We start from the raw sequence: 27,773 nt of genomic DNA, 5'->3' as shown, positions 1-27,773 counted from the left end.
TTTTGATAAAAAGCATTCTCTAGCCATTTGTATGCTGAGTTATTTGATCAATCAAGTTGAGCTGCTCTAAGGCTAGTTTTTCACACTCAGTGCCCAGATGTCCTCTGGAACCTGATCCTTATGTCCATGAAACTTCAGTTCCCTGGCTTTGCTTCCATCTTCTGCTCATTTCCCTCTCTTCCTGACATAGCAAGAGACCACCAGGCATCCCAATATCCTTCTGTTCTTGTTATATCTTTCAGTGGTTTAGCCTCTTTTCCAAACTATGGAATAACAAAACAGAACAGAATAAAAACCACAAATACCAGAATCCCTTGTAGCTATTAGTCCCACTATGGACAAACTATAATAAAACTTGGGAAGTTGGAGATAATTGATCAGACATAGATTCTGAGTTTGTGCTGGGATGGCATTGATAGTTTCATTGAGACAAACAAAAACACTTGCCTGGTGGGCTGAAGAAAAAAAAAAGAGTAGGGGAGAGAACATAACTGTGAACGGTAGATCTGGTGGTCCTTTGACCTTTAAAATTTGGTGATTTTTGGAAGTATGGTTATTTTAGCTGCCTCATGTTTCTATGTCTGGCCAATGTGAAATGATAGTCTTAGTTGCTTGATAAATTGTGTTTTGGAACCTACATGAGATTGATAAATTTATAGACAAGTACTGAATTTGTCTATCCAAGTAATTTCTCCCTATTGAATTATTCAGTGAGCCAAGGGATGTTTGGATCTTGCTTTCTAAATTGTTGCCTTTTTATATTTTCCCTTTGGTTTCTATCTAAAACTTAAAAAAAAACAACTGGAGCTCATTATGAGGGGATCACTTGGCAAAAGTCATCATGCTTATTAATTTTCCATAATTTTCATTTTCTTGATTTTGTTGTGAAATTATTTACAATAACTATTTTAATATGGATTTAAGTATAGATTTGATGTTAATCATAATAAATTAATTATCAGTGGTATAATTTGATGAACAGTCATTGAGAGAGAAAAGAAATCCAATCTTTGAAAAGGTAGTGCATCATCAGACTTGATGCTATCTTTCATGGTGGATTTCTAAATGAATTTAACATGATCTGTAAAATTAGAGAATATTGGCATTCACCTGTGAATGATTTGCATAACTGCATCTAGGCTTCATGCAAACATTTAAAAAAGGAAGGTAGTAGAAAGAAATTATGATTATTCCTTTGAGAAAAATGGTTTTATTTCAGTTAGTCAAAACAACACAATGGGTGGTCCTTCTGGAGAGAGTGCAAGAAGGGAGGTTAGAGTAGGAATGGATCCTGCTCTTTCTAGTCATGGAGGAACAAAGGTAATAAAACAGCAGGACACAGAAATTAATTTGTTAAGCCTTCAAATTTGCTGAATCTCCAATCTGATAAGTAAGTGATTTTCATTGACTGAAAGTTGCCTTTTTCTCCAAAGAAAACAGAGTAGATTTATGACTCCTTATTCCTGACTGAGTTGACACTAATTCAGTTTCTCATGTAGGTTAAATACAATAATTCTCAGATCTTACTTTTAATGAGATCCCTTGAAAATTCTATTCATGTGACAAATGGAAAAGTACTATCTCTTTTAGAAAAAAAAAATCTAGGAGAGGTTGTGGTATAACAGGGATGTACAATTAATTGCATTGAAACTGAAACAGGGTTTTGATTTGTTTTTTTCAACTTTTTTTGTAAAGAAACAGGAACTGAAGAAGTGAGGGAAGTATGTATTTGTAGCTATCGTAGGCTCTGGGTATTCTAATCCCAACTCCCACTCCCACTGACAGGTCAGGTTCCGAGAGCTGGGCTGGCTACATCTCCTTTTTGGAGTTCTAAGAGTGACATTTAGGAATCAAGGATGATTCTCCAATGCCGTTGGCTCAAGGCTCCAAGTGAGGTCCTTTTCTCACCCATTTTCAGTTGAGAATTACTTTAATAAGCTAGTCTTAAGTAGCTTTTAGAAAGGTATTTCTAAGGCAGTATAAGAACAATTGATCTGAAATATACTGTCAAAAGTCTGTGTCACACTCTGCCTCAAGTACATATAGGGCCCAGGAGAAAGTGGGCTCAAGCATAGAAACAACAGGGAAAAAGGATGACTCACAGCTCATGGTTGCTGGAAGTCCTTTTCTCATATTCATAGGGTGCCCAAGAGGTTCATCTTAGCCATGGTGTAGTCTCTTTTCTGGATCTTTGCAGAGCTAATGGTCTAGGGTATTTTTGATTCCTGATGATAGACACTCTTGCCAACTGATCCAGGATGGTTTTTAGGATATGGATGGGACTTATTGCTGTTCTGGGGAATAGGATGATAGCACATTGGTGGTAATGTGGGTGGTCCATCATCCTCTAGACTCTTTGAAGCTGGTAAGGTCCTTGTCTAGTAATGAGGTTGGTTGGTTGTGGTGATGGTGGTGGGAGAGATAAGAAAAGAAGGAGAGATGACTGAAACTGAGACCTCTCAGCTGTTCATCCTCAGCGTTGCATTGAAGAGTCACATGCTCCAATTTCTGGAATTCTATTTCTTCTCAATTCCCTTGATAATTTATAAATGATCCCTGGGGTATGGCCAACTTCCTTGACTATCCAAATATTATTCCTGTGTGATGTCAAAAGTTTTTTAGCTCTTATTTTAAGACCTATTCATGATTCATTGCTAAAGTCATGTTTCCACCTAGTTGAAATCAGGCCTAAAATGGGGTGGGTTTTTTTCAACATGTTGATACATTAGCTTTGACTTTGCCCAGCATGGTCTCATTATTGATTTTTCCTTGTGGAGTACCATGGAGGATTTTCGGAGGAGGGCACTGCCTTCCAAGGTCAGACACTAAAACACTGGACTTATGGCATGGACTTTAGTTGGGCTTATCTCATCTCTATTATTTTGATACAACAAGCTTCACAGAGGGGTCCAATGAATAGTTGCAGCAGCCTGACACTGTCTGTTGGCTCCTATCTCCCTCCTAGGCTGGGCACTCACCTCCTTGTAGCAGCCTATGAGTTGAATAACTGACTTCTGCCTACTAGCTGGGCACATGTAAAGCCGCTCATGGCAGCACACCAGAGGACTGCTGCAATGAATAATTTTAAGGGTCTAATCACAGAATATAATGAACTTTTTATTTATTCAGAACAAAACATTGTTCAGTAAACTAAATCACAACATTCATAGCGACATCTTAAGCAAAACATTTCATTCAATATGCATATACATATACATATACATACACACACATATATAATACTTGGTATGTCATATGACACGTGGCATATATCATTGTATTCAGTAGCATTACTCAAAATACTTGTTTACTCAAGCAGGGGGTCCCAGGCCACAGTGTTCCCTACCACAATATATCATCCTTAAGGGGTAGCAGAAAATACAAACACCATCCATCCCTAGGTAACAGCAAGTTATGATCTCCTCAGTCAATACAGAGTGTCCAAGTAAAGTCCTCTTTTACCTTCACTTGAGGATGACTTCCAAATCCCATGGCTCCTCCTCCGTAGGCCAACTCCTCCCAGCTCTTCACTGGATTCACATGCAGGGAGCTCTCTGCTCCTGCTCCTTGTTTTGGTTCATGGAGATTGCTCCACTCTAAGGTCTTCCTGCTCCTGCCTTAAAGCAGGGTCCAGGGGCTCCTGCCTGCAGTTTCTTTTTCTGGGGAAATGAAGCTTAACAGGGCTACAGTGTTTACACACATTACCAGCACCATCATCTCAATTCACTCACAAAGACCAACAGACAGGGCTTCTGTCTGAGAAATTAACAAAGGCCAACAGACAGGACTTCTGTCTGGGAAACTAATGCAGATCAACAGACAGGGCTTCTGTCTGAGAAATTAACACAGACCAACAGATAGGGCACCGACATCACAAACAGTCTTTCTGTTAGACTTCCCCACAAGCAAGTTCCCCTAGTCTGTTCACACCCACTTCTCTCTGCTTCTCTTTCTACCTACACCTCTCCCTCCAAGCAATATACACTGTTTCCAATCAAAGACTCTTGACTCACTCAAAGACTCTGGATTCACTCAAAAACTCTTGATTCAATCAAAGACTCTTGATTCAATCAAATTCAAGACTCAGACAAAGGCACTTGATTGGCTTAGTGCTGAGAAGAACTCCAAAAGATAAAAAAACAGCAAAAAATCCCACTTTGCTTGCTATTACACCATATGGCAAGAGTAAGAGAACAGAAAGGATGGAAAGAGATGGAGAGAGTGGACAATCCAGTATATATCTTTGTTTGGCCCCTCAAAGCAACATGAGAATCCTGATATTTTTGCAAACTTTTCTGAAATACCCAGTTAATTCTGAGGAGCGATTCTGGAGGTATATCAAAGAGCATCTGAGAGTGTCTCAAATGATTGTTTATACTGATTTTAGACCCTGAGGACAGTAGACAATGAGCTACAGAGCCCCAGCAGTAGAGACAATGGGATTTTCTCTGACTCCTACATCTTGCTTTAAGTTCCAGAGTTCAACTGGCAAAAGGACCAGGCTGAGAGGCAGTGGTTATCCTTCAGAGGATCCTAGATTAAAGCTTGTGATACCCCAGGGAGCTACCTCACTCAGTGTGGCCCAGTTTAACCCTTTGCTTCTGGCTGCTTCCCTACTGTATGTGTTTCAGAAAAGATAACTGCGGTAGGCTAGTCTCACAGGCCTCAACACATGGTGTAGTAATAGGCTTCCTATTGATACATATTCCAGAAGCATGAGTAGTAGCAATACTCTTAAAAAGTACACTTGGTATAGACAGCCTTATTCCCACATTGTTGTGTTTGTCCTTCATGCCTGAAGAGAGGACCACGTCATCAGGGAAATGATGACCTGACTTGCAGTTGACTTTGATTTGAGTGACAGAGGGCTCTGCAAGGTCACCACCCTCACTTTGTCTTCCAGAGCCCTGTGGTTCCAGTGGCCTGATATTCACTAGGATGACTGGAGATGCCCCAGGATACATTAGGAGACCCTGGCCCTCCCCTTCATATGGACTGGTGTAGTAAGTAGGGTCTATGACATGGTTTAGTGACCAACATGCTGGACCTAGGGCCAAGAAATCTTGGGTTCAGATATTGCTTCTGTCAAGTCCATGGTGCAGTCACAATCTCTCTGAGCCTATCTCATCTTCTAGGGATAATATTTGTCAAGTCCGCTTGAGATCTCAATGAGATCTCAGGATCCTCGTAGAGCTTAGAAGGAACCTCGGAGGCCATATAGTTCAACCCTCTCATTTATAGATAAGGAAACCTCTACCTGCAGGGAGGTAGAAAGACTTGCTATAGGTCACATGGATAGTAAGCATTAGAGGCATGATCTGAACCTAGCTCCTCTAACTCCAGAGCCAGCACTCTGCCTACTTAAGGGGCTACTAAGCTATGTGGCACTACTGTTATGTAATCACTCTGAATGCCATAACAACCCCCTCCCAAGAGGAAGATTTGAGAGCTTTGGCTGACTCTGGTGTCCTTGAAACCAGCCTATTTATTCTGGATGAGTCAAAGTTATGCTGTCCCACAGGTATGGAATTGCTACTTAGAAGACAGGGAAAGGGTCACAGATACAGGGAAACTCCTGTACCAAGAGTGACCTCACATTTTCATCCTCATGTGTCACTGGCTATAATTCCTTTTAATTTTCTTCCATAAGGTTTGGAGCTTAGGGAGTTGGTATAAGTAAGGAGAAGAGGGATATTGGGGTTGGAGATTTATTTCCCTTGACCATTCATGGTTTGAAGGAGCAAGCAGAGATTGTGACCTTCATTTTCTCAGGCCACCAGGAGAATCTGCCAGAGTTTAATTCTGATCACATGTTCTGGGAAAGAGTGCACATCTGACACTTTCCTTCTTACTGCAAGAGAGCAGCACTGAATCAGGAAAGCGATCCTTGACACCCTGGCATGACCCCAACTTGGTCATAGGCCTAAGCCTGAGGAGATGGCCAATTCTTGAACACTGTTGCCAAAACATAAGCACATCCTTATCCCTCTCCCCTCCTAGATATAGGTTCAGGTAAAATAGTAGCAGCACTGGACAGGTAGTGACTGACACAGACAAAGAGCAGAAGGGTCTATGTATGGAGGCTTGTGTTTCAACAATCCGGCTAACAGCTGCTGTGAGGGTGTAAAGCCAACAACAATCAGCTCACAGAACACTGCAGGCCCAGGTCCTTTTCATCTGCTTTACTGAGGAAAGCAACGTTAAGGGATTAACAATCTTACTTTAATCCAGCATGCAAATATCATTTACTTAGTTCAGGGGAAAAAACCAGCACCCTGAATTATAGACCAAATACAATTCATAGTTATCAACATCTGAGTATTCAGCCAGGGAGCTCATTACAACGGCTGACCCAGAGTCACATGCCACTCCTGTTGTGGCTCAGAGCTCCAAGCAAGAATGCACTTATATATCTCGTTCAGTGCCCGACCTCACCCAGGCTGGGTGTGGAGAAGTTCCCCACCCCCAATATCATATTAGATACAAATCAATGGCTCCCAATTGTCTCAGTGCTGAGAAATACAAAAACATCCTGCTTTATCTGCCTCATTCAAACAAAGGCCAGAATCATTAAAGGTCAACAGCAAAAAGTCCCACCTTAATTACTATTATAGCTTGTCTGCCATTACCAGATTTTTTTTCTCTATAACATTCTTTGGACTCCTTAATGGATCCAAACACCACTGTGGAACACAGTTTGAGAAAGCCTGGCTTAGAGATTTTCCTGCCTTAAGGCAAGGACCTATATCGGATGGATCTCTTGAGGTCCCTTTAAGCTCTACTTTTCTATTTCAGTGTACAAGTCCATCTTGCAAAATCTCCCCCCTCTATTCCTAAGCAAGAATCCCAGGCATATTTCATTCTGTGATTCCATTTCTAGAACTCTTTCTTCCCTTCCCTTTCCCTCTTGTAGTTCATATCTACCACTTCCTACATGCAGGCCTTTTCTGATCCCCTCACTTGTTCTTATTCTGTCTGTCCTTGAGATTTTTAAAATTTACTTCATAAATTTACATGATTAACTTAGTATATATTTTGAGTTTGCTTAACCTTGGTATATGTTAGAATCATGGTCTCTATATAGTGCTATTTAAGCTCCTTTAAGGATGGAAGTGTTTTGTTTTTGCATATTTGGCACCTATCTAAACCCAGTACCTTGCCCATAAGAGATACTTAGCAAATGCTGTTGAATTGAGATGAATTTATCCTTTATTTTTATTATATCTTTATAAATATGCATAGGTACAAAGATACTAAAACATTTTAAGTTGATATAGAGCTTGAACAAAAGGATAAAGAAATTGAAAGTACATAGAAAGCTATTAGAAATAAAAAGTTCTGGGATCTTATCTTTCTTCCTTGTAGAAATTTGGATAATTTAAAATGCGTCATTATCAGCTAATGATGTTGTTGGTAAGACCTTACCATAAAGGACACATAATGAGGCACTGCTTGAATATCACAAATTAGAGGATTAGTCTCCATATAATACCGTAATTATTCTGCAGATCATTTAATATTTAAGTGCTAAGAAACTCCATTCCCAATAACATTATTTTTCATGTTCAAACCTAGATTAACTATATAAGATACCTATCTTACTTTGTGAAATAACCTTGAAAAGTACTATCACATTGCATTTTTATAAATTGAATCATATTAAATGTACTGAGAGATATTTAAATGAAAAAGGATGAATTGTTTTGTGAAGCAAATAATTCTTTCATTGATCTGTTTTCTCGGTTTGTGCTCCGGCTCATCAGAATTTCTTAGAGTGAGATTCTTATGTGACTCATTGAAATTTTTAAAAGCTTATTTTCCATTTATCCGCACAAGTAACTCCTTTGAAAGCTAAAGGACATAGCTTTATGAATTATCAATTAATTGGTATTACTAACATAATATTTTAATCATTTAAAAGTAGAATTCATTAAAATAAATATATAAACAATATAAATATTATTCTTATAAAATAAAATTTTGAATGTTTTTTCAAATATATTGATTTGTCTGCTTTCCTTTTTTTTTTCTTCTTGTATGCATGTAGAAGGACCTCAGTGGGGCAGCTAGGTGGCGCAGTGAGTAGAGCACCAACCCTGGAGTCAGGAGGACCTCAGACATTTGACACACTTACTAGCTGTGTGACCTTGGGCAAGTCACTTAACCCCAATTGCCCTGCCAACAACAAAAGAAAACAAATGAAAGACCTCAGATTTAAGTTCAAATTACTGATTCAACTATTACATATTGATCTTCTTCGTAACTATTCCCCACTTGTATTACACAACAGCATATTCCATCCCCACACACCCTTGTTTCTATGTACCCTTAGGTTTGAATATGCTATTATTTAAAATATTATATCATATATTATATTTATATATGTCACAAAATGTTTAAGTGATTATAAATGTTATATATTATATTGAAAGCTATGTGAATACTGCTTTTTATATATACTTGCTTAATAATAATAGTATATAAGGTAGCACTGCATCATGGAGAGAAAGCCAAACTCAGCGTCAAGAAGACCTGAGTTCAAATTCTGCCTCTGACCTAGACTAGCTGTGTGAACAAGACAGCTCTCTAAAACTGTAAGCTGCACAGGGAGTTCCCCACATAAATGAAAGTCATAAATTTGGCAAAAATAAATAGTGATCATGATGCACTGGTGCCTTACTATATAATTGAATCATCAGAGTCCCTGACTGATGACCTATTAGTGCACATAGAAGTGAAAGCATCTACTGAGAGTATTCTTTTAGTATCTCAGTAACTAACCCTACTTGGATGAAGAATTTATACCAATTCTGTATTAGTCACCACAGAGGGAATAGCAAGATTTCATTGTAATAGTAATGATAACAATGAATAAAGTGTATGAGGTCAATTACATGATTAGAAAATTTTAATTCCAGGTCTAATTTTCCAGTCCTATGCTTCTCTATCTTCATGACCCATTGCCTACTCTTAGGCTATTTCATTGATCATTAAACCCTCCACCAGAAGTTAATGGGATATAAGATACTAATTGGTAATTGTGGTAAAAAGGTTTTACAAAGGGAGGTTGTTGAAACTACTAGTTAAAATGAGAAATCAGAAATTATTAATGGTTTTCTTTTATCCAGGAAATTCTTCATGACCATACTGGCTATCTGCCTTCCCCTAATTACCATTACCATTAGAGCTAGATGTAGTTATTTTATTCTGGAAAAAGTGAAGAGGATTGTATATTTAAAAATATTCATTATAAATTAGCTAAAAATATTATAAAACAATATCATTGGCAGAATATATTTATTTTCCTCATAAGTAATTAATTATTGGAGAGTTTGCCTCTAGCAAACTCACAGATATATAGCAACATATAAGTGCACATTGCTTCAAGTAATATGTATCAGTATGCATAACATGTATAATAATATGTATATACTAATATACATATACTACTAGTATGAATCACTACTACTCCTATTCAGGGATAATATCACTGGTGGTGATTCCAATATGCACACTCTTGCATGGCATGATCAGTAAGTAGTTTTTTCCATATTCTCTATATGTGAAGATTGATCTTTGATTTATTATTGCAGCCACTGTTCATATAAATGCAGAGTAAAAACCAAGAATAATTTTCATCACAATAATATCTTGACAAGTTTCTTTTTCTTTTACCCAGTTCTACTATTTGTTATTTGTTCACTGTCCTATAGAAACTGATACTATTTTAATGAAGTTGTACTGCAATCACATCCAACCTCAGATATTTGCTAGCTGTGGGACTTTGGACAAGTCAGTTAATCTCTATCAGCCTCAGTTTCCCCATATGTAAAAGGAGAATAAGGATAGCACCTACCTCCCAGGATTCTTGTAAGAATAAGATGAGATGATATCTATACAGTGCTTAGTACAGTGCCTAGCACATAGTAGGTGCTAGGTAAATTCTAGTTATTGTTATTAGAGTTATATATACCTGTGTTTCAAAGGTGAGCCCACTGCAGAGATGGGGAAACCCTATGGAGTTTTACATGGGAATGAGAAAATTTACTTCATCCATTTCTGAATGACCAAAAAAGTAGTTTGGTGGAGTTGAAAAGGTAGAATGAGATGAATTACATAATTATTGTTTTATAGATTATATAGTAATTGCTTTGTTTTTGTGTGTCAGGATAATTAGTTCAATTATTTGTTTTTAACATACTGTTTCTGAAGCTCCAGAGTTCACCTATCCATTTTCTAATAGCTGTAACTTGGTTTTATTTGATTTCTCCACTCTTCTATTATTCTTCTATTCTATGTAGAATACTCAAATGGATCTGTGATCTATCAATTTTGAAACTCCTTCCAGTGATTCTGATAGCAACCTATTCATGCTGGCCCATTGTTTATTACTCTTGTTGATGTCCTCCAATACACTTGTCACTGGGTGTTCACCCAATGTCTCCTGACATTGCAAAAGTACCACTGTAGCTAAAGTTGAATATTGAATTTTTCAGAAAGTACATAAAATTTAAATTGACAATATCTATATGGAATCTATCCTTTCACATACAAGCAAATCATTAACATAAGAAAGAAGTTTTTGTTGTATGAGTTATCAACTAAGAAAGTGATCTAGGAGTTTCCTGGGGACATTGGCCCAGTGTGTTGCTTTGGCTACAAAGGTAAACAAAATGCTAAACATAACCCAAAAGAATATTGGAAAAAAAATAGAAATAATCTTCAATTCTGGTAGCCACAAAGGAAGAAAAACATGAAGGAACCATAGGAATTAAGAGTCTGAAAGGATTTGATAAGTTATCTATTTAAACAAAGCAATTCTAGCTCTAAAATACCTGACAAGGGATCTCCTGGGCTTCTTTAGAAGACTTGTAGTGATATATGGGAAAGCTGAGTCAGTCCTTTCCACTTTGGGCAGTGCTAATTGTTATGACATTAGGGGGTGTTTCCAGATATTGAATCAAAATCTGTGAAAAGATCAAAATAGGTTACAAATGATAACTTGCACAGGATAAAATCCATCAACAGTATTTTGATCAGAAATGGTGGTGGGCTGGTTAGGTGGTAAGACTCATGTGAATTGTCTGGGTAGTCTGAATCCTGAACTTCTCATAAGAAGCTAAAAGAAGCAGAAGAAAACTTCTAACATATTGGGAACATTCTTTATGTTACATCTATATCTATATCTACACATAATAATTTTTTTCCAATCAGTAAATATCTGCCTTCTTTCCCTCCCAGTTCCTGTCTCCCCCCTCCAATTGTGAATGAAAGAAAACAAAACTCCTGTTAAAAGCATGTATAGTCAAAAAACACAAATTTCTACACTGGCTATTTCCAAATATATATATATATATATATATATATATATATATATATATATATATATATATATAAATATATATACATATATATATATATATATATATATATATATATATATATATATATGCATATATATCATTCTGTACCCTAAATTCTTTATTCCTCTAACAGGAGGTTAAGTTCCATTTTTGTCATTAGTCCTCTGGAATCATAGTTGGTCATGCTGATCAGAATTCCCCAATTATCTCAAAGCTTTTTGTCTTTACCATATCATTGACATTATATATATTCTTCTCCTGGTTCTGTACACTTCATTCTGTACCAGTTTCTATAAGTCTTCCCAGGTTTTTCTGAATAAATCACCTTTAGCATTTCTTATGGCTGGATATCATTTATTCCATTTAATATACTCTACTTACTCAACCATTCTCCAATTTGTGGGCACCACCTCAGATTCTCATTCTCTGCCATCACAAAAAAAGTTAGACATATTTTTGTACATATTTAGAGTTTGTTTTGCTCAGGAACAATCCCTCTCTTAACCTACCATCCACCTAATTCCTCTCTCTCTTTTTCTCTCTTCCTCCTATTTCTCTATTGACTGAATGTATTTGTAAACCCAACTGTACGTGTATATATTTGTGTGTAAGCAAATGTGTGTGCATTCATGTGTGCATGCGTGCGTGGGTATGTATGTTTGTTTATTCTTCCTTTGGCCAGTTCAGAGAAGAGTGAGATTCAGTTGTCAACTGGTCCCTACTTCATATTTGTATAGATAAATACTTGTGCACCCTGATTATGTGGGAGAAGTAAGGGTATAGAGATCTCAGAGGTCATCTTGTCTAATCTGAATTTGAGACAGAATCTCCTCTAAAACTTCCCTGAGAAGTGGTTATTTTACCTTCATTTGAAGATTTAGTAAATGAAATTCACTTCCTTCAGGAGCACCCTGTTCTACTTATGTTTTCATAAATGAAATGAAATGAGTGTTAGAGGGAAAATTTGAAAAGAAATGAGAGTTATAGAAGAAAGAATCAAAAAGTTAATTAACATATTGGCACAAGAGATACAAAAGATTATCCAAGCAACAAACTCTCCAAAAATTAGAATGGACAAAATAGAAACCAATGAATCAGAGAACAAGAAATACTAAAATAAAGTCAAAAGAGTGAAAAAATAAGAGGAAATATAAGATATCTCATAGCAAAAACAACTGATCTGAAAAACAGAGCCGAAAAATTAAGAATCATCCAATTACTTGAATGTCATGACAAAAAAAGCATAGACATCTTATTTCAAGCAATCTTAAAACTTCTGAGATCTGTTAGAACCAGAGGGCAAAGTAGAAATAGAAAGTATCCACTGGTCATTTCTGAAAGAAAACCTCAAATGAAAACAACATTATAGCTAAAATCTAGATCTTTCAAGTGAAAGAAAAAGTACCACAAGCAACCAAGAAGAAAGAATTCAATGCTAAAGAACCACAGTCAGGATTACACACAATTTAGAAGCTACCACTTTAAAGCAGTAGAGAGCTTGGAATACCATATTCCAGAAGGCAAAGGATATAGGCTTATAATCAAAAATAACCTAGCTATGAAAACTGATTATCATTCTAAAAGAGGAGGGGGGGAATAAAGAGGATTTCCAGAACTGTGTAGAAACTCTGATAGTCACAAAAAGGAGTTAAAAGGAATATTAAAAGGCAAACTCAATAAACATTCATAAGGGACTAAACAAGGATAAATTGTTTAAATTCAAATATGGGGAGATGACACATGTCCTCCCTGAACCTTATCATTATCTGGGATCATAAAAGGAGTCTAATTAGAGAAGGCCTGAGAATAGTTCTGTTATATCCTGATCATCTTAAGAAAGGAATGGAAAGAGAAAGGCAAAGGAATATAGTGTGGGTGTAGGGAGGGTTAAGGAAAATTGCCCCACATAATCAGGGTGCACGAGTATTTATCTATACAAACATGAAGTAGGGATCAGTTGAGAACTGAATCTCACTCTTTTCTGAATTGGCCAAAGGAAGGAAGAATAAACATACATATGTACCCATGTATGCATGCACACATGAATGCATGCACATTTGCTTGCACACAAATATATACACGTACAGTTGGGTTTACAAATACAGTCAAATATAGTCAATAGAGAAATAGGAGGGAAAGAGAAAAAGAGAGGCAGAGGAATTAGATGGATGGTAGGTCAAGAGAGGGATTGTTCCTTAGCAAAACAAACTCTAAAGATGTATGAAAATATCTCTATCTCTTTTTGTGATGGCAGAGAATGAGAATCTGAGGTGCTGCCCATAAATTGGGGAATGGTTGAATAAGTAGAGTATATAAATGGAATAAATACTATCCAGCTGTAAGAAATGCTAAAGGCGATATATTCAGAAAAATCTGGGAAGTGGTTTACAAATACATTCACTCAATAGAGAACTAGGAGAGAAAGAGAAAAAGAGAGGCAGAGGTATTAGATGGGTGGTAGGTTAAGAGAGGGATTGTTCCTGAGCAAAACAAACTAGCTCTTTTTGTGGCTTTTGGCTTCATTTTAATTGTTAGGAAATTCTTTTCATATCACATTGAAACCTGTAACTTCCACCCACCAACCACAAATTGTATACCCTGGGGCCAAACAAAAAATTCCTAATCAGTGTTCCCAATGATAGCTCTTTAGTTTCTTGAAAACAGATATACTTTCTCCCCACAAAACGTTCCACCAGGAAGCAGGAATTTAGGTTACTAGTGTCAACTTATGGTCATTGTGCTTTCAGGTTTGCAAAGCATGTTACATATATCACCTCACTTGATCCTCATGACAACCAAGCCTAGCTTATGATAGAGTAAATAAACTTTCTCTTTTCATTAATGCTGCTCCTTAATAATAGCACAGAACCATTCTAAATGTTTAAAAACATTTTGACAAGCCTTTTTACTAGGAAACACTACAAGGGGCCAAAATAATGAGCAAAGAGAAAAAGTCCAAAGTTTACAAATATCTTTTACGTATTCCTTATCCCACACATAAAGGTTCTGGGAACTAGGCCTCCCACCTCCTACTCCCTTTTAATTCTTGATCTCTGGCTTGATTTTCCCAGACCAGATCCAACTAAATTTGCTAGCTCTTGCCTCCCCTTTAGACTCTGACAAGCTATAGCTTCTCTGACTGCTGTGAGTCAGGCTTCCTGGGCCTCCATCATATAACTTGTCACTAGGTTAGACCTCAAAAGAGGTTGCTGAACAAAATTTAATCACCTGCCTCCTTCAACAGAAATCTCTCCAGCTACTGATTCACTGCTAGTACTTAGTCTTCAATAGATAGCTTACTCCACCCTATCATACTGTTTCTATCTCAGTGATTCTGATGCACTGACTGTCATACAACCTCCATATTCTATCCTTCCCTGTCTGCTTCTTTACTTCTATCCCCCCAAACTTAATACTTCCAAATATACCACTCCAGATCCATCTACTTCTTTCACTCTGCTCTATGGAATGCCTATTTTATAGTTAACAAACTTCTTTTTGTCTTAAAACCTTCTCTTTCCCACTCCCTTTGTCTTGTTAATTACAGATATTACATCTTTGTCATGAATTAGCTTGGGCTTCTTCTTGAGATTAATAGAATAAACTGGGGAAATATTTTTCCATAAATAGTTACTTCTCTCTGTCTCTCTCTATAGATACATAACATAAAAATTGCTCATATATGTACACATTTTTTTACTCAAATCTTATACTCTCCTAGACAAAATAAACATCAAAGTTATAGATTACATAGTTTATTAACATTGTAACAAGTAATAACACAAATATAAATATTTATAATGTTTTAACTATAAGAAAGATTATAGCCTGATTCAATTTTAAACCACAGTTACAACAGCAGATGAATTCTGAAAGCAGTTTCATCATTCAGTTCACTTGGGATACTGATTAAAGTCTCTTCTCAGTAATGTTCTTCTCAAGTCATGAAATAAAGATTAAAACAATTCTCTCCAGAAAAATTCTCTTTATTTTTTCTCTTTCTCTTCTTTATTGTCTCTCAAACCATCATTCATATTAGTCTCACTCCAGGATCACTCTTCAAAGAATGTCAGTTAACCTATTACTTTCCATAGTTAACATGGTTATTAGAAATACAATAACAGCATTTATATAAAACCTCTTTAAAAGAGACTACTGAAATTGGTTGTACATCTAGAAATAGTTTGGCTATAAAGTAGTATGCATGAAAGGGAAACAGTGTGAAATGAGAGTTGAAAAGTTTGGTTGGAGTCAGATTGTGAATGGCTCTAAATGACAAGCTAAGAAGTTTTCATTTCATGCCATAGCCAATGAACATCCCTTTAAATTTTTAAAGCAGGGGAGAGATGGTCAGACGAATATATCAGAAAAGAATATGTTATTCAATGCATATATAAATACAGATATATGTACACATATATATGTATATTAGCAGATGTTTTTATAGGATAGAGGACTTGGCAATTGATTGTGGAAGATAAGCAAAAGGGAAGAATGAAGGATGATTTCTAGGTTTTCAGTCTTGGTGACTGGGAGACTGATGTTAGCCACAGCAGAAAAAGGGAGGTTGGAAGAAAGGTGAGAGTTTCAGAGAAAGATAATGAGTTCAATCTAAAACAAGGTTGGAATTGAGGTACTTGGACTTTCAGGAGCAGATGGACATCAGAGAGCTGGAAGTTTGGTACTAGAACTCAGGGAAGAGATAAGGACTACATATACAAATTTCACTGTCATTTATAGAGGAATATTCATTGAAGTCCTCTAGAGAGGAGAGAGAACATTAAATTATTGATGTAGATGAGATAACTCATGGATAAAATGTAGACAGAGAAATGATGGAAGCCAAGGACAGTATCTCATGTGGGGATGTACGAGGAACAGCAATAAGCCAATTTAGCTGGACTGTAGAACATGCGGATGGGAATAATGTGTTGAAAGAATTGAAAGATAGAAAAAAGATATAGTTGTGATGAGGCCTAAAAATGGATCAAAGGAGCTTAATTTTGATTTTAGAGATAAGAGAGAGCCAATTCTGTTTATAGAGTAGAAAGCATCTGGTCACAATTATGCTTTAAAAAATCACATGGATTGAAGTAGGGAAAACTTTGATGCTGGGTTTCCAATTATAAAGCTATTACAGTAATACAGGCAAAGGCAATGAAGGCCTTCTCTAGGGTGGTGACTCTTTTATTGGAGGAAAAGGTGAAATATACAGGAAATACTGATGGGGAATTTACAGGATTTAGCAACTGGTTGACTGGGATAGCAAGAGAGAAGATTTGAGGATGATACCAAAGTTGTGAACCTAGGTGACTGGAAGAAGGTTACCTTTGACAATAATAACAAAATTTGGAAGAGGGATGTGTTTTTGGAGAAAAACAATGAGTTTCAATTTGGACATGTTGAGTCTGAGATGCCTAAAGAGTGTCGAATTTAAAATGTCCAGTACAAAGTTGGTACTCAAAATCAAGAAAGAGTAAAGATAGATAAATAGAGCTGTTAATCAACTATATAGAGATGAAAATTGAATACATGAGAGCTGATGAGATCACTAAGTGAGAATATAGAGAGAGAAAAGAGAAGAGGTCCTAAGACAGAAACATAGGAGACACCCATAGGTATTAGGCATAACAGGGGTAATAATCCAGAAAAAAAGAAACTTAGAAGGAGGTGTCAGATTGGTAGACAGAAGACCAAAAGTGAGTAAAATTAGGAAGACCCAGAGAAGAGAGTGTATTTAGGAGAAGAATGTTGTCAATATAGATGTTATAAAAAGGACAAGAAGGATGATGATTGAGAAGAAGCCGTTAGGCTTGGCAAATAAGAGATAATTTAATTATCTCAATAAAAGAGATAATGGAGAAAGCGATTTCAGTTGAATGATGAATTCAGAAGCCAGATTGTAGAAGAGTTAGATGAGAGTGAGAAAAGACCTTAAAAGTAAAGATTGTAGACAACTATTTTTCAAGGAGTCTCCCTGAGTAGAGATATAGCATGATAGGTGGTGAGGAATGGTTGGATCCAAAAAGAGTTTTTAGGAATAGAGAAGACTTTAGATATATCTGTAGGGAAGGAACTACTAGTTAAGGAGAGAGAGAAGATAAGAGCTAAACACACAGAGATGGAATGACAAAGACATTGAGATACAGACAAGAGAGAAAGATGATGGTGAGGTCAATATACTGCAGAGGATGAGATCAGGAAATACATGAAGGGGCTTTTGCTTTGATGAACAGGACCATCTCATCATCAGAGCCTTGAGTGAAAGAGAAGATTTTGGGTGATATTAGAGAAAAGGAGGGCAATAGAGGGAGCTCTCAATGAAGATCTCTTCTTTGTGGGCAAAGCATAGTTATTATAATTTCACAACATCTAGTTTTGATTATTTTATCATCTTTTCCATTTAGATTGTAGTCATTGTGTATAATATTTTGCTGCTTCTGCTTACTTCACTTTGCATCAGTTAATGTCTTCCTATGCTTCTTTGCTTACATTATATTAATCATTTCTTACAGGGCAATAATACTGTTAAATTAATGTGCCATCATTTGTTTCTAGTACTTTGCTACTATTTAATTGCTGCCATATAAATATTTTGGTGTACTTGAGACTCCTATTTTTATCTTTGACCTCTTTGGTGCATTCTTAACAACGTGCATTTTAGCCACTTCTTGGTATATTTTCAGATTGATTTCCAAGATGGTTGGACCAATTTATAGCTTCACCAACAATACATTAGGGTGGCAAACCCCTCCCACATTTACTATTTCCATATTTTGTCATATTTGTCAAGTTGCTGTGTGTGACCTGAAACTTGAGGGTAGTTTTTGCTGTCATTTATCTTATTTGTGAGTTGCAACAATCTTTCAAATGATTGTTAATAGATACTCTCATGAGAATTATATATTAATATACTTTTACTACCTATCCTTTGGGCAATTGTCTTTTGGTTTTATATATTTGGATTAGTTACCGATATAGTCAATATTGTTAAAAATTTAATTTATTTCTTCTCACAGATTCCTAGTGACAAAAGCCATCTCAACCATATATATAGCCCCCTCCCCCATTCTGGTTTGGTTTAGCTTGAGGCCCTAGTTTAGGGCACAGGAGAAAGACTTCATGGCCTAGATTACTGTAGTGGAGGTGAAGACAAAATTAAATTGAGTCAGGAAAGCACTTAGGCAGACAGATTTGAGGAAAGTGGGGGTCAAAGGCTCTAGAACTTTGGAAGAGGCAGGTGTAGTTGAGGCATAGTTTGCCAAGTCAAGGGCTCCTATGGTAACTGTTCCTTTTATTCATGGCGGGGATGGAATTAAGTTATTAAGAAAATAATTCAGGGAAAGAGGTTACCAGCAATGGTAATTACCAGTAGGCTTTGGTTCTCACAGGCAAGGGCAGGGAGTCAGAAGTATCAGGGTTGGAATTATTCATGATGTGGAGGATAGTGTCAGAAGTAAATATCTGTCAGAATAGATGGAATATTCAGAAGTAGTGAACCATTGTTATGAATCTGACAAACAAAATCCCAAGTGAGAACCCAAATATTTGGCAGTGGCTTTGGCAGTTCAGTAATAGCTGTCCTTTCTGAACATGGTTGTCATTGATGAAGTGGGTTGGGGAACTTAAGCATAGATCTGTTTATTCAACAAGCCTCCTTGGGAATGCCTTATATCTTTTCTCAGTGATAAATCTTCGTATACTTTGTACTAGATAGCACCCTGGACAGTTCCTCCATTTAACATTTTATATTTTATTTTTAAGTTATTATGTGTTTGATTAATGAGACCCTCCACTAAAAAAATGCAAAGAGATTTTGGTCTATATCATGCTCAGTGCTAATGTCCTATGGGGAAAGCTATTATTGTCTCTTCTGTAAACACATGCTTCTTTCTTTGATCATTCACAGCAAATACCTACAATTTTACATAAATCACCCTTTTCTATCCTTCCATTCTTCATGTAGCTCTTCACCATCTAGTGGTAAAATTTCAAATTACACTTAAACTTATAAAATGTAGACTCTAAGGAGCAAACTGAAAACTTGAAAAGACAGGAATTTTCTAGGGGTTAGGTGACTTTATTGTGCACATTTCACATTAGTTAAAACTTATCAAGATAATTCTGCCACCATGCAAATCCTAGACACATTTTCTCTCTCTCTCTCTCTCTCTCTCTCTCTCTCTCTCTCTCTCTCTCTCTCTCTCTCTCTCTCTGTGTGTGTGTCTCTCTCTCTCTGTCTCTCTCTCAGGTCTGACCTTATAGACATATTTAATTGAAACAATAATTATTGCGTGGTAATAGTTGGAAACAATAGCTGATGTTTATATACTTTAAGGTTTTCAAAGTGTGTTAAATATATAATTTTCTCCTGGCAAAAAGTCTATGAGGTAGCTATTATCCTGGCATTATTTAAGAGAAGCAGAAATTTGAGGCCAGAAAAGTTAAAGCACTTGCCCATGTCCACAGCACGTAAGTTTCTAAGGTGAGATTTAAACCTGTCTTCTTCATTGTTAAGTTCTGTACTAGACCAATATTCATCAACTTTGGGTACATAAGTAATTATTTAATTAAATCTGTTAGCTAATTAGTATGGTTACTTTCACTAGTAGTATAGATTGCAACTCTAACATATCTTCTCATCCCACATGATTTTTATCTTTCAGTAACTTCATAGAAAAAGTCACCTACATCCCAATCCTCCTCTTTTCTCCTGATTGACTCTTTATCAAAGAAGGTTTATCCATTGTCTGTTCCAAACCTTCTTTCTCTTCAAGCAACCTGTGCCACTGTCCCTCTCCTGTCTCAGCAGATGACCTCACCTCCTACCCTACTGAGAACATTGAAGTGATCCCTTATGAGTTGCCTCCATTCCATATATTAAACCTCTACTGTAGTTTCTCACATCCTCTTTTTCCTCCTCTAATTTCTGAGGAAGAGTGTCCTTCTTTTCATCAAAGTCAATCTCCCTTCTTGTGCCCTTGATGCTACCCCTCTCCTTCTTGCCTGGGAGTTTGATCATACACTCTCTCCCTCTTTCACCTTCTAGCTCTCCCTACATGCTAAACTTTTCCTTGCTACCTGCAAACATATCGAGGTCTCTGCCATCTACAAAAAGTCCCCATTGGACAAGCTAAAAAACCTATATGTCTAATTTTTCCCCACTGCCTAATTCCTAGATGGAAGTATCTACATTTATTCCCTTCACATTCACACTACTGATTTACTTGTTAACCAGCCCCTTGAAATTTGGTTTCACATCACACCACTGTATTGACATTGCTTTCTCTAAGGTGCCAATGATTTCTTAATCACCAAATCTGATGACCATTTCTCAACCTTCTTGGTTTCTCTGTTGCTTATGATACTGCTATCAACTCTTTCTTTCTAGAAATTCACCCCTTGCCTGGTTTCTGTTTTATAACTATGAATATTCCTGATTTTTCTTCTAGTCTGACCATCTATTTTCAGTCCTCTTCTCTGGAGAACATCCATCTCCAGGCTCCAGGCTCAACCTAGATGTTCCCTAAAACTCTGCCCCAGACTGTCTTCTTTGTTCTCTCTATTTTCTACATTGGTGGGCTTATCAACCCTTCTGGTTTTAATATCTCTTCAAATAACAGTGAAATCTAGACATTTACCTCTAATATTTCAGTATCTTTCATTCTAAATATACTCCTTTTTAAAACACCTTTATTTTTGTTCAAAATACTACCATCTTTCCAGTCATCAAAATTCATGACTTTGGAGTCCCCTTTTAGTTTTCTTTTCCCTTTGTTCCCTCCTCACCCCTATCTAGTTTGTTGTCATGCTTTGAATAGTCTCCTTTTACAACATTTCTTATAGATGTATCCTTTTGTTCAGTTAGCCAATTACCCTAATGTTTACCCTAATTTCTACTTACCTAGTCTATTGCAATAATTTGACTAAGTATAACAGTAATTGTAATAATAAAGTGAAAACTTCTATCTTTTCTTTAAGGCTTTCTGCAATTTGCTTCCAACCTACCTTTCCAGCCTTATTTCATATCACTCCCCACTTTATATGTTATATTCTAGCCAAACAGGGCTATCATGAGCTTTTCCCCAGACTTGACCTTCCATGTGCCATCAAAATTAATTCATTCAAGCATTCATTCCCTTGCGTGGAATTCTCTCTTTCTGCCTCTTCAATCCTTAGAATTTTTATTTTCATTGAAAACTCAATTGAGGTGCCACCTCTTCTCTGAAGTCTTCCTAGGCTCCTCTCCTTGTTAACATTCTTTCCCTCCTCACATTACTTTCTATTTGTCTTTATGTGCTCATGTAATATGCCTCTAGTAGCATGTAATCTTTTCAGGGGCAATTTCAGTTTCATCTTTGTACATAGTAGGCATATAGTAAGCACTTAAAAATGTTTGTTGAATTGCACTGAATAGATTGGAATCTTTTCATTTTCAGCCTTCAAATGACATCCTCCAGGATAATGGTAAACACCTAGAGGAAGCAAATATTTCTCTATTTCATCTCCTGTTACATAAATGATGGCATCTGTCACAGAATCTTATCTGATTTTATTTCATATTCCATTTGGTTTATTTTTTAGTGTCCACAACTTATTAATGAGAGAGCAGGAGGTTCAAGAGACTCCAGTTCTGACTCCTCATGCCTCAAACTCAAACTGGAAGTATTGTGGATCAAAACAGTGAATTCATAGGTAGCCATCCTCCCCACCACTGCTGTAGCTCTTGCCATCAGGATGGAAAGCAACACTGTTGATGGGGCCAAAGTTACCCTTGACTCTTCCAAACTCCTTTTCAAAGGCAAGATGGAAGAACCTGGCCTCAAACTTGCCAATTCTGGTGGAGGTTGTGGTTACATCCATGGCCTCCTGCCCACCTCCCAGGACTACTTGGTCGTAGGTGGGGGAAAGAGTAGCTGAGTTGACAGTTCGCTCCGTTCTGAATGTTTTTTTGGTGCTCAAGAGTTGTGGAGTCAAAGAGCTTGACTGTACTGTCCTTAGATGCAGTGACAAACATTGTCATGTCTTGGGATGTCTGAATGTCGTTTATCTGCCTGGAGTGCTCCTTGACATTTACCATCACTTCTCCAGACTTAGCACTGTACTGGTTGAGCTCCCCATTTTCATGGCCAGCAATGATGCACTCGCCCAAGGGTCCCAACGCAGCACTTGTGATCTCAGCATTAGCATTACAGGGGATCTTCATGTATGGTTCATTGCTATCGATCTGGCTGGGGTCCCAGAGATCAAAGAAACTGACAAAGCACTGGTAGCCCACCTGCTTGTCCCTGGAGAACATGATGATGTTGTCTCCAAAGTCAAATCCACATGTGCAGACAGCTGAGTTGGTCTTCAGTAGAGCCAGCTGCTTCCCTGTCTCACAATCTCAGAGGTGGCAGCTGTTGTAGGCAGAGCCGGTAAGGACTTTTGGTGTCCCAATCAGCATCCACACACCACGCAGCTCCAGTGTGCCCAGTGTAGGTGCCCAACCTCTCTCCATTTACCGAGTATCCTTGGCCACGGTAAAGAGCAGGTCTCCCTCGTGGTTGTATTCGAGTGATGGATAGCTCATGGCCCTGGAGCAGGATCGGCTTCATCGGGGCGGCTGCAGATCCTCCATCTTATCTGATTTTAGCATAAGAATTGGGGATATTATGTTTCAGGAGAACCTTAAACATTTTATTTTGAGTCAAATACTTTTTAAATTAACAAAAATAACAAAGCAAGTCTGTCCTTTTAAAAAGATATGGTCTCCTTTGCAAGAACCTCTGAAATCCCATTCTTCCCTTATGATGCATCCATCCAGGAGACCTTGTATGCAAGCACAGATCATTCCTATAGTTTATGGAGATGAGGAATGTGTGTGAGTCTTAGTTGTTGCTGTATTTTTGAGTATAATTTTTTAAAAGTAAAGGTTCTGTTTCTGACCTTTTCAGTTCTTTTGGAGTCTTTTTCTCTTTTAGATACCTTGAAAACAGATTCATTCAGTACTTTCAAAATTTTGTTGAATTAATTTAATTAATTACAAAAAATATCATTATGGATTTCTTCTTTATATGTTTGGTTAGGTCCAACTATTCTTCCTAGTTTTATCTGCTCAACTGCTATTGCCATTTCCTCACATTGTAAATAGTGTATTAAGGAGGTAGAGTCCAAATGTATTCCATTATCACCACTGATGAGTAAAAATTACCATAGAAAGATCAGATCTGTTCTATTTCACTTCTATATATTATTCATCCAGTTTAATTTATAAGTGGTCTTGGGATAATTTGTCTCACCTTATTTGAATCTTAAGAACTCTGTACTGTTTTATTTCCTTCAACTGCTTTTCACTGTTTTGTGAGTTTATGGTGTTTGTCATCTTATGACATTTGGCCCTAAGCACAGTGCCTAGCACATAGTAGGTACTTAATAAATTCTTGTTGTTGATCTGTTGACTTTCCATAAAATCTCACAAATGGGCTTGTTCTTTAACTCTATGTTGCCCTTTCCTCACCTGCAACGTCTCTTATCGGCAAAGAAATCAAGTATTTTTTTTGGTGAGGCAGTTTCTGAACTCTTATTGTGGTGACTTTTTGGCCTTGATTAAGCTAGTCTAAGAAATCAAGATATGGGATTGTGAGAAGGTAACTACACTGGTACAGTGTTGGTAGAACTGCAAATTAGTTCAACCATTTTGGAAAGTAATTTTGAATTGTGCAAATAAAGTGACTATAACATCCATACTTTTTGACTCAGAGATTACACTATTAGGGTCTTTGACAAGAATGAAATCCTCACAAACAACAAAATATTGATAGCACTACTTTTGTGATAGAAAAGAGTTGGAAACAAAGTAGATGCCAGTTGATTGGAGGATAACTAAACAGTTTCACTGAACCCATACTTGAAGCTTTAGCAGTTTGGCAAATCCTGCTACCTTTATGACACAATAAGGGCACAATGAGTATTTTGTGGCATTTTTGTGTATTTTTATGGTGTGTCTAAAATGAATAAATAATTAGTATTAGTATAATGATAAATTGACAGTATTTCAATTTTATAGTATGCAGGTTGGGAATAGTTTATGTGGCAGTAGAAGGTTACATTAAAAGAGGGGTGTGTGTGCATGCGTGATGTGTGTGTGTGTGTGTGTGTGTGTGTGTGTGTGTGTGTGAGAGAGAGAGAGAGAGAGAGAGAGAGAGAGAGAGAGAGAGAGAGAGAGAAGTAATAGTGAGAGGTGAAGAGACAGGAAAAACAGAAAGTGAAAAGAGAAATCTGTCTCATCATCTAGGCAGAGACTGCAATATCTTATACCACTCCTTTTAACCTCTGCTCCAGTAAAAAACAAAGCTCCTAACACTTTTTCTCCATAAGCCTAAAAGGGGGGAGGGTAGCAGTGGTGGGAGTAATATAAAATTCAAAGTAATATAGCAGTAATACTGAAAAGGAATTCAGAACTTATTAAGTTGAGGAATCTAGGATTTACTTAAAGGAATTCAGGAATTACTAAAAATCCTATCTCATTTATTTATTTTTGTTGCACCCTATATTAAAGCATAATATGATGACATACTTTAAACATATTCAGATGAGCAAGAGATAGTAACATGGTATAGGAGAAAGATGATTGCATAGGAAATGAGAATTCTGATGAGTTATATGACCTTCAGTCACTCCATCTCTCTGGATGTCATTGTAAATGAATTATATTTGATTAGCTCTGAAGATTCCATTCCAACCTCCATGATCTATGCCTTTTTTATACAGCAGATTGTTAGCCTTTTGAATGTTAGCGTAGACTATTACCTAGGGCAATAAGCATATAGATTGAAGACACTTTTGAGTTCTAAAATAAATTTCAACAATTCTAAAATCATTCTTCATGTACAATGTACAAACATTAGTTTTTTTCATAGAAAACTAAATATTTATTTAAAAAACACTTTGAAATTACTTAAAAATAAAAGAACTACCTATCTGCCATTGATGTTATTTTTCCCCTCTCAGACCTCATATAGTATTTGTTCACATTTCTTATGAATTTGTCCTGTATTATTTTGTACTATCCTTGAGTTAGTTCTATTGATAATCTTCAAGCATGTCTTTAAAATGATCTTGTATTCCAAAATGATATTGCTCTTGGTGAGGAGGAGAAACATTTATTGGTTGAGGTAGTTTCTTTGGCCTTATTGTAGGGACTGTCTTACACTGGTTAAACTTCCCAGTCACTGAGGCTTATAACCTTGGTGTCACTTTGATGGTTTCCTTGCATTCATGCCACGTATCAAATATGTTACCGAATCTCATTGTTTCTACTTCAAACATCATCCCTTGTATGTATCCCACCATCTCATTCAGACCCTCATCAATTGGCTCTTGGACTATCAGAGAAGCCTTCTAATTGTTCTGCCTGCCTCAAATCACTACCTACTTCAAGTCCATCCTCCATTCAGCTGCCAAAGTGATCTTCCTAAATCACAGGTCCAATCATGTTACTTCCCTACACAGTAAACCTCAATGCCTCCTTTTTACCTCTGAGATCAAATACAAAATCCTCTGTTTGGTTTTTAGATACCTTAATGAGCTGGCTCCTTCCTATCTTTCCAGTTTTCCTACACTTGTCTTCACATACATGTGCTTTCTTGATATTTCTTTCATCCAACACTCCCATCTCCTGACTGCATACCTTTTAAATGGCTATTTCACATGCCTGGAATGGCTTCCCTTGTTTACTCAAGATTCAGCTCAGATTCTACCTTCTTCAAGAGGCCTTTCCTGATCCTCCCCTCTGCCTTATTGCCTTCACTCAGAGATTACCTTTCATTTACAGTTACCTCTGTGTGTATCTTGTATGTACATAATTATTTGCATGTTGTTTCCTCCATTAGAATATTAGCTCTTTGAGGGTAGGGATTATGTTTTTACCTTTCTTTGTATCTTTGGCATTTAGCAAAGTGCCTGGCACATAGTAAGTGCTTAATAAATGCTTGTTAATTGACTAAGAATTAATTTCTAATTGTTAAGAAATGGTGATAATCAGAACCAGTGTTTTTATTGTAATTTTTATCCATTTTCCATTTACCAGAGCCTGTATATATTCTATTTCAAGGACCTCTGGATTATGTCTTATGCAAACAAAATGGCAGAGAGATTCTCTTTGCATTATGTGATTCTCTAGATGATGATCTTTGCAGATGTCACTGTGCAAGTTGTATCAAGCCTGGAAACATTATAAGACCTCATTAGGAAGATCAATATTCATTTGAAAAGATTAATTTAAAAATCCACACAGAAAAATATATGTAAATGAGGCATATATATCACTAAGATTATACTAGATAGTTTGATGGTCAGTCCATTGATTTTGTCCATCAAAAATACATGAGATTGATGGTTCTCCAATTGTGAGTGTTATCTCCCACTTGAAATAATAATTTTCTATGAGCAACATGACCGAGAGAGTGGCAAGAGCAAGCATAGCTGAACAGTATGCTTTCTTGGATCCTCCATGTAAAGAGCTGGAGAGGAGCTAAGGTTGAAAGTGAAGAGTATGGTTGAAATAAGGCTGTCCTCCCCATTTTAACTTCTGCCTTTCTTCTTTTCAAATGTCTTGGCAGAACTAGGAAATTAAGGTAGTTTACAGCTCATGAGAGGTGGGAGGGGGTGAGGGGATGAGGAAGCCCCTCAGATTTGTTTCTCTGTTTTTAAAGGAATAGAAGCAAAAATAAAATCATGTACCTGAAAGCAAGAGGGGAAGAGAGCCAGAGATCTTGGAGCAGAATGGCACTTGTGTAGATGAAATAGCAGGGCATATTTAGCCTGGAGAAAAAAAGACTAGGGAGATAAGATAGGTGTCTTCTAGTACCTGAAGTACTTTTATCTATTTAGCAGGTGTTTGGCTCATGCTTATATCACTTTAATGAAACCCGTGTGAGAAATACCAGTCTACTTGTTCCATAGAAGCAAGTTCCTGGAGCCTTTCACATAGGTGCCTCCATCTGGAGTGATCTGGGCACATGCTAAACACTCATTACACTTTACATGCACCAAATACCTGTTACATGAAGAAGAAGATTAGCAGTTTTTGTTTTGTTTTATTTTTCTCCCCAGAGCAGAACTGGGAACAGTGGGTGAAAGAGATAAATTAAGGTTTGATGTCAGGAAAAAAATCTTATCTTATTAAAATCAGACCACTCTAAAAGTACAATGGGATGCCTTCAGAAGTGGTGGTTCACATAGATTTGTTTGGTATGGTATAGTGGAGATTTTTCAGAGTAAATGTTGGATGAGATGGATGCTGAATTCTTTTCCATCTCCCAGATTTGGTGATTCTGTGGATATGAAATTACCCCTAGTGCTACCATTTGAGAGAGACCTTTGAGACCAACAGAGATTTCAGGTTTGCACTCTCTCAAGTACTCTTGC

The 27,773-nt window shown here is 36.9% G+C and overlaps 1 pseudogene; it reads right to left on the bottom strand.

Annotated features, from left to right (window-relative positions):
- Window positions 1-22,004: 22,004 nt before the first annotated feature.
- On the bottom strand, window positions 22,005-22,960 carry LOC118852399 (annotated as a pseudogene).
- Between the last annotated feature and the right edge of the window lie 4,813 nt (window positions 22,961-27,773).

Source organism: Trichosurus vulpecula, chromosome 5 (assembly GCF_011100635.1).
Source record: "Trichosurus vulpecula isolate mTriVul1 chromosome 5, mTriVul1.pri, whole genome shotgun sequence".
Taxonomy (NCBI): domain Eukaryota; kingdom Metazoa; phylum Chordata; class Mammalia; order Diprotodontia; family Phalangeridae; genus Trichosurus; species Trichosurus vulpecula.
Note: the sequence above shows the minus strand (reverse complement) of the source record. Positions and strands in the feature narration are given on the sequence as shown.